This window comes from Arvicanthis niloticus, chromosome 14 (genome assembly GCF_011762505.2).
Source record: "Arvicanthis niloticus isolate mArvNil1 chromosome 14, mArvNil1.pat.X, whole genome shotgun sequence".
Lineage (NCBI taxonomy): Eukaryota > Metazoa > Chordata > Mammalia > Rodentia > Muridae > Arvicanthis > Arvicanthis niloticus.
Genome location: NC_047671.1, coordinates 65407428 through 65422598, shown reverse-complemented (window position 1 = coordinate 65422598; position 15171 = coordinate 65407428). Strand labels below are relative to the sequence as shown.

The following is a 15171-nucleotide window of genomic DNA, read 5'->3' as shown; positions in this document are numbered from 1 at the left end:
TATCTATCTATCTATCTATCTATCTATCTTTGGTTTTTCGAGACAGGGTTTCTCTGTGTAGCCCTGGCTGTCCTGGAACTCACTCTGTAGACCAAGCTGGCACATAAAAATTTAAAAGGTCATATATTAGTAAAAGGGGGATGAAGGGTTAGGAATGTGACTCAGTGGGTAGTTAGTTACAAAGTACTTGCTGATAAAGCTTTGCAACTAGAGTTTGGTTCCTGGAACCATATGCTAGAAGGAAAGAACTTCCACAAAGTTGTTCCTTGACCTTCACAGTAGTGTGGCAAACAAACACCCCAATATTCTATTTTAACGACAGATACAAGGGCCTTGTGAAAAGGCAATGAACAGCCCTCCCTATACCCAAAAACACTTGTAAAAGATAGTTGTGTGTATTCCAATCCTACTAAGGAACAAACCAGTGTATTTCTGATCTCTCTTGTTCTGGACACTGAAGCACATGCTCTACAGCTAGGGTACACATTCACCTCCTGTATAAGGGATTCTTAAGAGTGTGGGGAAGCTCAGGCAAGGGGTTGCTGCAATGTCAAGAATAGCCTGAGCTAGATCCTATCTTAACTCTCCTAAGTGTATTAGACTATATTTTCTGAGCATAGTGGCTCATGTCTAAACCCATTGCTGGGGAGGTGGAGACTATCCTGTTCTCAAGATCCTGTCTTTAAAAAGGTGTCAGTACTTGTAAGACAGAGGCACAGATGGTTGCTTTCCCATAGGATCAGGGTTCAATTCCCAGCACCTACACGTAAGCTAACAGTCACCTGTAACTGTAGTTTCATGGCATCTGATGTCCCTGCTCACCTCGGCAGGTATCAGACATGAATATGGTGCAGTCTCCATGCACATAAAGTAAAAAAATTATGGTAGCAGTTTGAGAGATGGAGACAGAATCAAGGCCTTCCCCATCTATATGAGGCAGAGAAAAGATATTGTGTAGTTGTAGATAAGTAAAGTAAGAGGCAAGGAAGTAAGTGTGTATTCAAGACTCATGATTGGTTGAATTACTATTAAATGGAAGGGGGTGGAGCAAGAGACTGGAAATGTGCACACTGGATCTGGAGGGTAGAGAACAACTTTGAGGAGTCTGCCCTTCCACTGAGTTCCAGGGACCAAAGTCAGGACATCAAGCTTGCAGGACAAGAGCTTGCTTTCTACCAGCTGAGACATCTCGGTGACAAGTCTGAAGTCTTCACACCATTTGGGTAGAAATGGCTTGAATCTTTTTGTTTCCTGGTTTTGTCTTACATATTTAATAAAGCCGTATAAATATTAAGACAAAAAAGTTGTAGAACAAACTATTGATGTCGCCCAACCTCAACGGGAACAAAAGGTCTTTCAGCTATTTGGCATTTTCACACATACTTTTTAGACAAACCTCTCCTCTCCTCCACCCCAACCCACACTTAAAACTCTTCCATCACCAGTATTCCTCCTTTGATGTGTGTTTTACTTAAAGCCTCTTTACCCCTCCCTCCCTCTACACCCCGTTCTGGTTCCTTGGTATTTACACTCACTTCCACACAACCTAGAAGCTAAGTTCTATGTATGGAAATGACATGCTGTGTTTTGAGTAGCTGGGGATAAGGTCCTGCCTTAGAGTCTTAAGAATGGGACTGCATTGTGGCGCTCTATTTAATTTTATGTGAGTACCCTGTTGCTCTCTTCAGATACACCAGAAGAGGGTGTCAAACCTCATTACAAGATGGTTGTGAGCCACTATGTGATTGTTGGGAATTGAACTCGACCTCTATATGAACAGTCAGTGCTTTTAACCACTGGGCCACCTCTCCAGCCTGAATTGTGGCTTTTTTAGCCCCACAAGAAGTCAGGAAACCCTGGGAATAAGAAAAATTTCAATTCCCCAGGGAAGGAAGTTGGGCTTCTCAGAGGGAGCCACTGACAGTGGATCTTTAGTCAGTGATGATCCTGAACTAGGGAGGGTAGCTCCAGGGCGGAGTCAGCTTCTGAAACACCTGGCCAGAGGAGATAAAAGGGCCAGAACTGAGCTGCTTTCCAAAATTCTTCAAGGTCTCACCAAATAGAACTAACATAGCAGCCAATCAGAATTATATTAATGTCACTGCTTTGTCCCCTATCAATCATGTTAAAGGTTACCTAGTCCTGTAAAATTCCCCTAGCCCCACATAAAAGGGGGCCTATGAGCTCCTTGATCTGTTGCCATTTTGAAGAATGGTTGACTCCACATGCTGGCAATTTCTGCAGAATAAACGCTCTTTGCCTTTGCATACTATTTGAATCTGGGTTCTTCCTTCAGGGATTCTTGGACCCTAACACCCCAAGGTTGGATGCTTTCTGGCATTTGGTGTTTTGAAATGGCATAGAGTCTCAGAAGCTTGTGTCATAGCAGCTGTATAACCATGATTCCCACTCTGGTGATACAGCCACATGAAGTCCCTATAACTGAGAGGTTTTTGAGAGTTACAGAAATCCGTGCAAATTGTTTGCTACTGTATAAGGTAAGGATTAATTGGGTCTCCAGCTTTTTTTTTTTTTTTCCCCATCAGAAGTCTGGACCCAGCCAGGCTGAGGATAAATGGGAGAGGCATGTTTCCTTACCTTCCTGTCTTGGTTTTCTACATGCCACAAGAATCTCACATCTGTGTTGCTAGTCTCCAGTGTACTGCCTCAGGCACTCTGGTTAAGATGTATTAGTTCTTTGCTGTGTTCTCTGAAGTATGTGTGAGGGAAGTGATTTTCTGATGTCACATTGAGTAGCCGATTTTCAATTCTGTGTTTACTTTTGGGCTTCATGGAAATTATATTCAGGTTCTTATAAATGTCAGGCAAGCATTCTACTACTGAGCCATACCTTCAGCTGTAAGCTAGTATACATTTTATCATTTTGTGTGTGAATGTGCCTATGAGTCCCATGGCATGCATATGGAGGTCAGAGAAAAACCTCAGGTATTGGTTCTCATATCTCTCTTTATTGTTCACCTCTTGTGTGACAAAATTTTCCTGGGTCGACAACACATGTCTGCTCACCCCAGATAGGGAACCCACAACAGACCAAAGTATGGATACTACCAAAGCCCAACTTGGTGAACTAATAAGTTTTATTGGGGTTACTTAAACAGGAGCACAAATGGCTCAAGCATAGCTGCATTACCAAGGTCCACCCCAGCTTGGGACTTACTGCTTCCTCACTAGGTTTCTGGGAACCTAGAACACACTGCAGAGCCTACAGTTCAAGTTGGAGAGTATCCTTTCTAAGAGACTAACTGCTTCTAGCCACCTTGGCTGGTTTTGCTTCTTCTAGAGAGCTGGTCTGAGTTCAGAGTCTCTCTGCAGCTTTTCTCCTGAGAATGTTTCTTTCTGTGTCCTACTAGTCTCAGGGACTTGCAGCTTTTTATTGCTTACTCTGGCAGGGAGTGGCATAGTCAATCTGGTCAGTTTCAGGGACTTCCTGGAGCTATTTTTGGGTTGTTGACCTTCTTGCTTAAAAAGCTTTCACTGAAGGATGGAATATTTCAATTTCAGAGGAAAGTGTTACACAACACCACTGCACTGCCAATGCCAGGATAGCTAACCCTCAAGCTTCTGGGGATTCTGCTTCCACCTCCCATCTCATTGTAGGGTCATTGAAATTACAAATGTGCCTCCACTGCATGTGGCTTTTCTGTGAGTTCTGGAGATCCAAACTCAGATGAGTCCTTGCATGACATTTGTCATCTTATTTACTCACTGAGCTGTCTTCCCCAGCCTAGAACTATTTTTTTTTAATTTTTAAAAAACATTTATTTCATTTAATATATATGAGTACACTGTTGGTGCCTTCAGGCACATTAGAAGAGGGCATTGGATCCCATTATAAATGGTTGTGAGTCACCATGTGGTTGTTGGGAATTGAACTCAGGACCTCTGGAAGAGTAGTCAGTGCTCTTAACCACTGAGCCATCTCTCCAGCCCTTAATTTTTGTCCTCTGGGGTTAAGCCCAGGAGCTTATGCATGCAAAACAAGTGCTGTATCACTGAGCAGTGTACTTGCACACCAGGCTACTCTACCACTCAACTATACTCCCACGACTGTGTGGACCATTTTTAAGGATTGACAAATAAAAGATTTATAAATCAGACAAGACTGAATTGATTTACAATGCATCCAAATCTACATATTTTTTAATTTTTTTTTTTTTTCTTGAGACAGGGTTTCTCTGTGTAGCCCTGGCTGTCCTGGAACTCTCTCTGTAGACCAGGCTGGCCTCGAACTCAGAAATCTGCCTGCCTCTGCCTACGAAGTGCTGGGATTAAAGGCATGTGCCACCACTGCTGGACACAGATCTACAATTTAGATGCACCAGAACATTGTTTTTTGTTTTTTTGTTTTTTTAAAGATTTTTTTTCAAGCCCGAAGGTTTTTATTTATTTACTATAGCTGTCTTCAGACACCCCATAAGAAGGCATCAGATCTCAAGGATGGTTGTAAACCACCATGTGGTTGCTGGGATTTGAACTCATGACCTCCGGAAGAGCAGTCAGTGCTCTTAACCGCTAAGCCATCTCACCAGCCCGCACCAGAACATTGTTATGTGGAGCATTATTTATTAATTACTACAGAGATAATACCTGCCGTGGTATGGTCAACATCATGTTCTCTTGGGCTTCTCCAATTCTCCAGGAATGATCCCTCTCTGAGCTAGGTTGTGGCCATGTAATCAGAACGGGAGAAAATAGGACCCTTTCTTTCTCTTGCTGCCTTCCCTGTGAGGCACTAAACATGTATTCCAAGAGTTCCTTGGAGATATCACTGTAGCTGTGTTCATTTCAGTTTCAGGGACAGGTGAGCTATATAAAAAAAGTTTTACTAAATCAGTGATTTTGAGGGCTGGGGTGTGCCTCAGTTGACAGGCTCTTGGTTTAGCTCACTAGAGCTCCTGGGTTGATGTTCCAGAATATCACCTGAGTGAGGTGGGTGTGTGAGTGCAAGGGAAGAACTCAAGGTTCCCGGGAGACATTCCCTTTGCAAAAACAACCAAAACTTAATGAAAAGTAATTTTGGTATGGAAGAACCAATATTATAGAGAACCAATATTGGGCATGTCTGCCATTGGTCAAGCGTTATCCCAGAAATCTTTTGTGGGGTAATATAGGTTTTTTTTTTAAAGTTTTGCCGGGCAGTAGTGGCGCATGCCTTTAATCCCAGCACTTGGGAGGCAGAGGCAGGCGGATTTCTGAGTTCGAGGCCAGCCAGGTCTACAGAGTGAGTTCCAGGACAGCCAGGGTTACACAGAGAAACCTTGTCTCGAAAAAACAAAAAATAAAAAAAAAAAAAAATAAAGTTTTATTTTTATTATTTTTAGTTTTGGAGGGCTTTGCATGTGGGTATGTGAACATGAGTACAGATTAGGAGGAGGCCAAATGCATTGAATCTCTTGGAGCTGGAGTTATAGTTGATTGTGAGCTGCCGTGTGGTAGCTGGGAATTGAACCTGGGACCTCTGCAGAAGTAGCAGTGCTCTTAACCACCAAGCTACCTCTCTAGCCCCAAGATTTAAAATTATATATATATACTTCTTTAAAAGATGTTTTAAATTTGTGTGTATGTGGGGAGGGTAGTAATGTCCACATGAGTGCCAGTGCCTGGAAAAGCCAGAAAAATGTCATTAGATGTCACTAGAGTTGGAGTTGCAGATGGATATGAGCCAGGTGATGTGGGTGCCAGGACCCAAACTTGAATCCTCTGAAAGAGCAGCAAGTTAACTACTGAACCATCTTCTCAGGCCCAGTACAGGATTCCGTTTTGAAGAAAATAAGAGTGAAGGTGGTTCCCCTGAGAACGTTTAAATGCATTCTTGAAGTAGCATGGGTTTGTGGCTTGGGACAGAGTTTGGGATGAAGGGGGGAGGGGGAGGAGAGAGAGAGAGAGAGAGAGAGAGAGACAGAGACAGAGACAGAGACAGAGACAGAGACAGAGAGAATGAATCTGCTTTTTCACAAAAATAGTGTAACTTTCCCCTCTCCCTGAAGATCTACCCTACTTCTGTCATTGGCCTGTTGGCTTTTTGGTTTGAACCTCAGCCTGGATGTTTCTATGATCATAATTTTCACATGGTCTTATGATGAGGTTGGCTCACAGCTAGCTGCTCAATAGCTGCACATGGAATTGCCTGTGGAGTGATGAGCCTTTAAAATGCAAATTCAATGGTAATTGGGAAGTTGTAAGTATGTGTACCTTGGCCTTGGCTTTGGAAGTCTTGGGAAATTCTTTTTTTTTTTTTGAAAGATATGAAGTATCATAACCCATTTTCATGATTCTTACAGGAAATCTATCGATGCTGCAGAAGGAAGCAGCTATTTCTTCTGTTGTATGTGAGATGTGTGCTCCTAGATTTTAGGGAGTGTAGAAGGAGCAGTAGAGGGCAAAAGGAATGTGGCATCAGACTGACATTGAGCTTCCCATCACAGACTGGTTAGAACCGATATGTAGGAGCCACTAGATGGCAGCTTAGAACTACGACACGACAGGGCATTTTAAAGACACAGCAGTTTTGGAATCTGGTCAGTGGAGAAGGGAGAAAAGACCACAGTTTGTATTCTTGCTACACCACCTCTCATTTTGTTTTCCCTATAGAACAGTATGTTATTATACACACAATACACTCAGAGCCCCACTCTATGCAAACCTATCTGATAAGCTTTTATAGGCTAGTTAACCTTCCAGTTTTTTACCTAAGATTCTTCCAATCAAATTTCAGAGCTGCGCAGTTTTGGAGATTTATCTGTAATTCCTAACAATACATACCCTCCACTGAGAGAGAAGTCAGGGAACCAGTGCTTTCCATCATGACACACACATCAGGTGCTCAATAGATGTTGGTGGACCGGACTGAAGGGAAATGGAGAAATGGGATGTGAAAATGGGAGATGTGGAGCTGGTACCAAAGTGAAACTTCAGCACCATGTGGAGGGTCACGAAGAGGGCGGAGGGAAGGAGAAGAACACACCAGCATCCTGCCTCCATCTCAGAGCAAACTTGCTACACAAACTCATGGTCCTTTTGCCAGCTTTCTCTTAGTATTCATTTATCTGTATGAGACAATGGTCTTATAAAGGCTGGCGACAACTTCTTTATGTATCCAAGAATGATCTAGAGCCCTTGATGGAATCCTCCTGCCTCTACTTCCCCAGTACTGGGATTACAGGTCTGTACTTCCAGGTTAGTACATTAGCCAGGAGATAGATGAGTCTCCAGCTACACATCCAACCGAATGGCAAAGACAAATGCGATGGAATCTCAGGAACAAAGCCTTCATTGACTGGGTTGGCACTGGTCTGGACACTGGCAGGAGAATCTTCTCCAGATGATAACAGAGGGGTGGGCGAAGTGTGACTGGTATCTGAGGACAGGAGACAGATTCAGGAAGAGGCTGAGCGGAGCAGATGTTTATGGGGAGTGTGGAGGGAGATTTGGAGATACAGAGGGTGCAATCTGAAGATTCCTAGGAGGCAAGCCCAAAGAGTTTATGTTATTTACCTTAGTAGAAAAGGTCTTTAATTGCAGTAATCTGGGAAGTATAAACTTTAGAGATATTCAGGGTATAGTGGTACATATAAGATTAGAAACAATATTTAAAAAAAAAATCTAAAAGTGGTTGGAGAGATGGCTCAGACAGTGGTTAAGAGCACTGCCTGGTCTTCCAGAGGTCCTGAGTTCAATTCCTAGCAACCACATGGTGGCTCACAACCATCTGTAATGGGATCTGATGCCCTCTTCTGGTGTGTCTGAAGACAGCTACAGTGTACTCACATACATTAAATAAATAAATAATATATAAATTTTACTTCAAAAGACATCCAAGAGACAGGCAGTGGAAGTTCTGTGTGGAAGCTCCTGACCCATGCCCCTGCTGACTGTAACAATCAGGGAAGCTACTTCTGCAATGATGTGGATGACTACAGACAGTTAATGAAAAGGGACACGGAAGGCTTCTGTGACAACCCCATTTCATCCCCACCCCCCAAAAAGTAACAGCCTAGACAGGAAACGATGGAAGAGAACGCTTTAGAAATGTGTTAAGGATGCAGAAGTCAGCTTTCTACAGTTGATGGCTTCTGGCAGAGGTGCGGGAGAGGAAGGACTCAGTTCTATTTAAGGGGCAAGGCCACTGAGAGTTTGACCATGATCTAGTGAGTATAGGCAACACAAATTGAACCTGTGTTGGGGTCCACACTAGCCCCACGTTGGGGCGGCCAAAATAAATGTTGCAGCCCAGGCAAAATGTTGAGGCCCGGGCTGACCCACGTTTGGGCGGCCACTGTATCCCGGCCCAAGCTGCTGCTCCGGTCTGCCGGTCGGGGTTCAGCAAGAGCGAGGGTGAGGGCAGACTCAAAGAATGGAGACCAGACAGGGTGTGATTCAATCTCGTTTATTCTTCAGTCTCTCTTCCTCTAAGTGTCTCCTGTCTGATTCTCCCTCTATAGTCTGTCTTCTGATCTGTTCTGTCTCTGCCTTTTATATGTCTCACTTCTAAGCCACGCCTCTAAGTTACACCTTTAATCATGCCCTTAGGTCTTGTCTCTAACTCTGATCTCTATACTTCTAAGTCATACTCTTAAGTCACACACCCTTAATCTCACACACCTTTAATCTCAAGGTATCTAAACCAAGATTATCGGAGTGTTCTCAGCTGTTGTAGGCTATTGTAATTCAAGTCTCATGTCAGGGTATATGGCTCAAGATGGCTGCAAACCTGATAGCTGCTTTCTGCTAAAAGTCGGCCCCCAACAAACCTGTTTTTTTTTTTTTTCTATTTTTTTAAAAATTGTTTTTATTTTTAATTTTTTAGGGAGGGAGGTAAAAAGTGGGGTTGAGGGTGGACATGGAAGGACTGGAAATTGTGATCAGGGTGCATAGTGTGAAATTCCCAAAGAATCAATAAAAATATGTAGAAAAAAATCATCTAGGGTGTTTTAGTCTCTTTCTGTTGCTGTGATAAGCCACTCTGACAAAAGCAACTTAAGGGAGAAGGGATTTATTCTGGCCCACAGTTGAAGGACAGAGTCTATTATGATAGGGACTTCAGGCAGCAGGAGAATGAAGTAGCTGGTTGTATCATACCCACAATCAGGAAACAGAAAGGGATAGGCATGCTGTCATTAAGTTCTCTTTCTCCATCTATATAGTTCTGGATCCTAGCTAGGGAATGATGCCACCCGTAGTGGGCAGGTCTTCCTACCTCAATTAGTGTAATCAAGATAATCCCCCAAAGGCATGACTGCAGACTCCACTTCCAAATAATTCTATATTCTGTCAAGTTGACAGTTAACATTGATGAGAGATTTTATGTGCAAAGCCCTAGGTTTGATCCCAAGTGTCACTCAAACTGGGGATAGTGGTACACGCTTGTAGTCCCAGCACTCAAGAGGTAGAGGCAGAAGGATCATAAATTTAAGGTAATTCTCAGCTACAGAGTTTTAAGATCAGCTTCAGGTTACATGAGACAGGAGGAGAAAAAGGAGGTGGAGGAGGAGGAATCAATCAATCAATCAATCAATCAATCAGCAAAATAGCCTGACAATCTGAGTTTAGATCTCTGGGCACACTTGATAGAAAGAGAAAACTGATAGTACAAGTTTTCTTCTGAACCACCGCACCCCCACCACATTCATGCTATGGCACAAGTGTTCCTCCATATATACATTCCAAATAAATAAATACATAAAAATTATCTTACAAATAATCTAAATACCATAAAATGCTTTCTACAGCTACCATGTATATATAAATTTTCAAATATAGACAGTAAATTGATCACATACTTAAGACTGAATGGCTAAATGTTTGAAAATTATATTAAATCATTTTTTATTTTATTTTTTTATTTTTATTTTTTATTTTTTGGTTTTTCGAGACAGGGTTTCTCTATGTAGCCCTGGCTGTCCTGGAACTCACGCTGTAGACCAGGCTGGCCTCTAACTCAGAAATCCGCCTGCCTCTGCCTCCCAAGTGCTGGGATTAAAGGTGTGCGCCACCACTGCCCGGCTTAAATCATTTTTTAAATGCAAGGTTTTTTTTGACTGTCCTAAAATTATTTATTGGATATGAATTATACAAATATCATGTGTATTAGCGGTAACAGTGGAGCTGGAGAGTATTGCGCCTTCTCCAGGCTGCACGGCGAGAACCACCAATAGTGTGGTGGAACTTGTGGCCCTTTCCAAGGCCACGGCTCTTTCGGCCAGCAGATGTCAGCCCACGCATCTCTCTGTGCTTGTGGACTGGTTTGGTGATCCACTGGGTGTCAGCATTTCTTCTGATAGCTTTATGGAATGGATCAATGAGGATAACTTTGAAAAATTTGTATGTGGAATCTTCACCAACCCAGTAGGAATTCAGGACTCTCAAAGCCCCACAATGGCGCCCAGCTCTCTCCTCAGCAACAGACTGAAGGCTTCGGGCAAATTTCAGCTGGTTAACACCATGGTGGACAGGCTTGCCATAAGTCACACCCTTAGGAACCAGGCATTTGCGATCACCACCGCGAACACGAATCCTGTAAATGACATAACCTTGCTTCGCCTTGTATCCCAGTCTCCGAGCTTTATCAGGCCGGGTGTGGCGGGGAGCCCTGTGCAGCACAGAGAGCTGGCGGTACCGCCAGCAGCGGACCCTCAGAAGAAAGCGCATCACGTCGGACTGCTTCTTCCTCGTAGCTCCTGGATGTATTTGTATGCGCCCATCTTGGCTCACCTGATGGCTGCCGCCAGAGGAAAGCTTAAATGCAAGTTTTAAAAATTAAGTCATAGATGTGGAGAAGGTGGGAGAGAAGTCGAAAATGCTAATGATGTCACGTAGAAGTCAGATTCCAAACCCACCTAAGTACCCAGTGTGGAGTGCTGCTTTGCAGGGGGTAAGTTCTTTCCTTCCTCCGGGGCTCAGGGAGCAAAGCTTGGTGGCAAGTGCCTTCACCTGCTATGCCATCTTGCTGGCTGGAGTGTTGCTGTTACAGCCCTTTGTGTGTTAGCTGGGCAATGTTTGCTGTAAAACCTGACCCTGCAAAGGGTCAGCTAACTTGAATATAAAGTTCTTTTGTTAGGATCCCCATCCAACCACTGCATAATAAAATCCAATGTAGAGGCCTTCTATAGGATAGGGGTTGGAGAAAGGTTTAGTGGTGGAGAATTTGTTTGTTGTACTCAAGGCCCTGGGTTCAGTCTTCCACACTGGGAAACAGGTTTACCAAGGTAATAGAAATATATACCTGCTGTATTCAGTCTGTTCATAAGGTTAACCGCAAGGCTGCCATGTAACCCAGCATTATATGTCAAGGTAGATTCTGGGAAATAAAAACAAATATCCAGATAAAAATTTGTACAAAAAAATCCATAAACTAGGTATGGTGGTGTGTGTCTTTAACTCCAGCATTCAGGAGGCTGAGGGGGAGGATTGTATATTCAAGGCCAGCATGGGCTACACAGCCTCTGTCTCAAAAACCAAAACCAAAACCAAAAAAAGCCCCAACTGACCAAACAAACAGACAAAACACCAGAACAAAACAAAACCAACAAACAACCCAAAATCTCATAGCCATTAATCTCAAATGCCATTAACTGTTGAAGTGCTTCAGAAAACTTTGTGTAATGTTGTTTGGCAATAAAATGAAATGAAGTATTGGTATATCCAACAGCATGGAGAAACCCTGTCTTTCTGTATAAGGCATGCTCCTTGGAGGAGATGGCTTAAGCCAAGAGATGAAGGCTGTAGAGGTGGCATGGTGGTATTAAAATGACTGAGGGACAGTTTTGCAAGGAGGCCTCAGAGACGCAATGTACCTCTCACAGCTTCAATGGTACTTTGTTAGCTACTTTTCTCATTACTGTGACAAACCTCTGTTAGGGTCCAAGAGTTTGGGAATAATCCACTATAAACACCAAATACTATCCAACAAAAAGTATCTTTATATATCAGGAAGATAGCTGGGTTCAGGATCAGAGCCATGTCACCCAAGGGCAGAATGGAACAACTTTTTAAGAAAAAAAAAAACGCAGATTAGGTGTTTCCCATCAGGGTCATGCATACATCGGGTATTTCATGCCTGGTATTTTGAATGGCTTCCTACGTATCTTTGTATCTTAGGAGGCCTCCTTGATAGCTTGGCCTTGATTGAGGCCAGCCAATCACAGCTCTTTTTGGCACCTTTGGTTTCTGTCCCAGCTGGGTGCTAACCATTGAAGCATAGAGTGAGATAGTGCGACTTGGAGCATCTGGGACATTTGAGCCAGGAGCTGCTTCTGGGGATGTAGCTTAGAAGAGAAAGGGGACTATATACAAGGTGGAATCTCTGTAGTTAAGGGAGTCTGCAACACCTCTGACAAAATCCACTCAATAAAGGAAAGATTTCTTTTGTCTCATGCTTTGAGGGGATACAGCCAATCGCAGAAGAATACATGGCGGTGTAGGTGTATGTACATCGTATCTACAATCAAGATGCAGAGAACCGATTACTCAACTTGCTTTCTTCTTCATTCCTATTTTATTTAGTCTGGGATCCCAGCCGGTGAGATGACACCTACATTCGGAGTGAGTCTTCCCTACCTCTGTCAAACAAAGGTGTGTCTCCTAGGTGATTTCAAATTACATTTACAGTGAAGATGAACCTTACTCTTGTCTTAATTGAACCCCTATTTCCTTCCATCCCACTCAAACCATGTGTCCTTCAGTTTTTTTCAAACTTTAACCAATAATAATTCAATGCTCCGGGGGCTGGAGAGATGGCTCAGTGGTTAAGAGCACTGACTGCTCTTCCAGAGTTCCTGAGTTCAATTCCCAACAACCACATGGTGGTGGCTCACAACCATCTGTCATGAGAACCGATGCACTCTTCTGGTGTGTTTGAAGACAGCTACAGTGTACTCATATAAGTAAAATAAATAAATCTTAAAAAAAAAAATCAATGCTCCAAAATCAGTCCGCACCTTTGATTTCTTTTTCTCTCATATTTCATGTCCTGTCCAAGCTCCATTGAGATGGCTCAGCGCTTAAGAGCACTGACTGACTGCTCTTCCAGAAGTCCCAGCTTCAATTCCCAGCTCACAACCGTTTGTACTGGGATTCGGTGCCCTCTTCTGGTAATGTCTGAGGACAGCTACAGTGTACTCATTTACACAAAATAAATAAATCTTAAAAAATATATCCCCAGGATCCTCTTTGCACCATCCCCATGGTTGCTCCCTTGGTGTGAACCAGCTCTCCTGGAGATATTTGCAATAATCGAGTCATCTCCATTTGTGGATCTTTCAGTATAGTTTCCAGTACAGCATCCAGAAAAGTCCTGATGAAGCTTGTTTGTTGTTCCCTGTTCAAGATCATTCAGTGGGTGTTTATCCCGTTGAATAGAAGCCAAAGTCTTGGCCATGGCCTCTCTTCAACCCTATGCTTGGCCCCTCCTGCTGCCGCCTTGTTCAAACTCTACAGCGACCTACCTATCATCTTTACGACTTACCTACCAGGTTTACGATTCTTTGAGTAGCTCTTCGCAGAGCCATCATGTACTCCTCCCCCTATTCAGAACTCTCTGGCTATAAAGTCTCCAGTGTTTGCACCCCAACTTCCCTTCCAATATTCAAAAGTCATCTTTGTTGTTGATGTTTACAGGGACAGAGTTTAAAAAAAATAATTTTCTAACTGCGTATCAAGCGGAAGTTACCACAGAGGAAGCAATTAAAAGAAGCAGTAACCACTCCTGGGCCCGTGGGAGCAAAAAGGAGAGGTTAGAGTCTTAGAACTAAAGCAAATTTTAACGGGGGCTGGGGGAGGTGTAGTTGATGCTAGTGTCTCTGCAGGGACATTGGCAAGCCTCAGAGAAACTGCCAACTGGATTCAGTCACAACTGAGGACTGAACTGTCACCACTGAAGTAAATTGGGGCTGCTTGTGTGGCACTGGCAGGGGCAGCCACCAATCAGGACAAGGCTCCATTTCCTGCAATCCAGCTTGGCCTTGAGTGCACTGTGTGGCCAAGTACGACCTTGAACTTTTGATCACTCTGCTGCTGCCTCCCTGATTCTGAGGTTCCCAGTATGGGCTACCATGCCTGGCTAAAATGTCACCTTAGTAGTAAATGTTTCCTTGACCGTCGTGTTGAAAATTAATTGCATGCCCCAGGCATTCCTTATCCCTCCTTAACCGTGGTGGATCTGTACTGTGTCCGATTATCTACAGTTACGTTTGCCAGATTCTCTTCCCTCCAGAGTTCCAAGGTCACACAGGCACAGAGGCTACTGCTAAATCATGGAAGGCAGGAGAGAGGGGTGTTCTGCTGGAACCCCTACCCACCCCTGCACAAGCTGGGAAACTCGTCTGCCCTCTTTTCCACCCAACTGTGCCCACACTGGGAAGCCTCTGAACAAAGGAAAGGTGCCAAGAGCCCAGTTCCGCATTCTTGGCAGCTGTTGCTACCTCCTTCCCTGATGCTGCCGGCTACCCAAGTCCCTGCCTAAGTGCTCAGCTCTTGACCAAACAACCTACTTTATGGCTTACACACATCACCCTTTACCTTAGTCTATAAAACTTCTCCACTCTAGCCTGGTTGTGTGACTTCTTCATCCCCTTTCTTTGGGACTGATGAACCCTCGCTGGAGCAGCGCCTAATAAACCTGCCTTCATCTACTTTTAATCTGTTCTAATCTGGCCTGTGTTTGTGTCACTGAGGGAGAGAAAAAGCCTATCAAGGAAGCATTACTGTTTTTCACACGGAAGACCCAAACAGGGCAGAACGCCATGGTGTGGCAATGTGTGTCGTGACTTACCTGCGAGCTAACTTTTCACCTCTTGGATCGCCTGCTTGATGTTCGGCAGTGGCTGAACCCACAACTGTAGCTGACCCCTCCCATAGTGCGTTGGCAACCTGGGCCAGGGCCCAGCTCTTTGATGGAGTGGGCTTCTTCTTTGGTGCTATCTATGTGTCCTCACTTCTGGGACATCCCAGTGTTTCACTCAGTCCTCTTGGTCTTCAGCTCAGCTGTGTAGTTTCTCAGATGTGAAGTTCCAGGGCCTGGGGAAGGGGCTGGGGTACGCACTTGTGTATAGAGTCTACAGAGCTGAGTGACTACTAAGAACTTCCATGGCTGTGGGGCCAGAGCCCTGGCTAAAAAAGTCATTCATTGTCTATTTCTGTGGTTTTGATAACACC

General features: G+C 43.9%; 1 pseudogene; it reads right to left on the bottom strand.

Moving 5' to 3' along the window:
* Window positions 1–10080: 10080 nt before the first annotated feature.
* LOC117719876 (large ribosomal subunit protein eL15 pseudogene) lies at window positions 10081–10721 on the bottom strand (annotated as a pseudogene).
* Between the last annotated feature and the right edge of the window lie 4450 nt (window positions 10722–15171).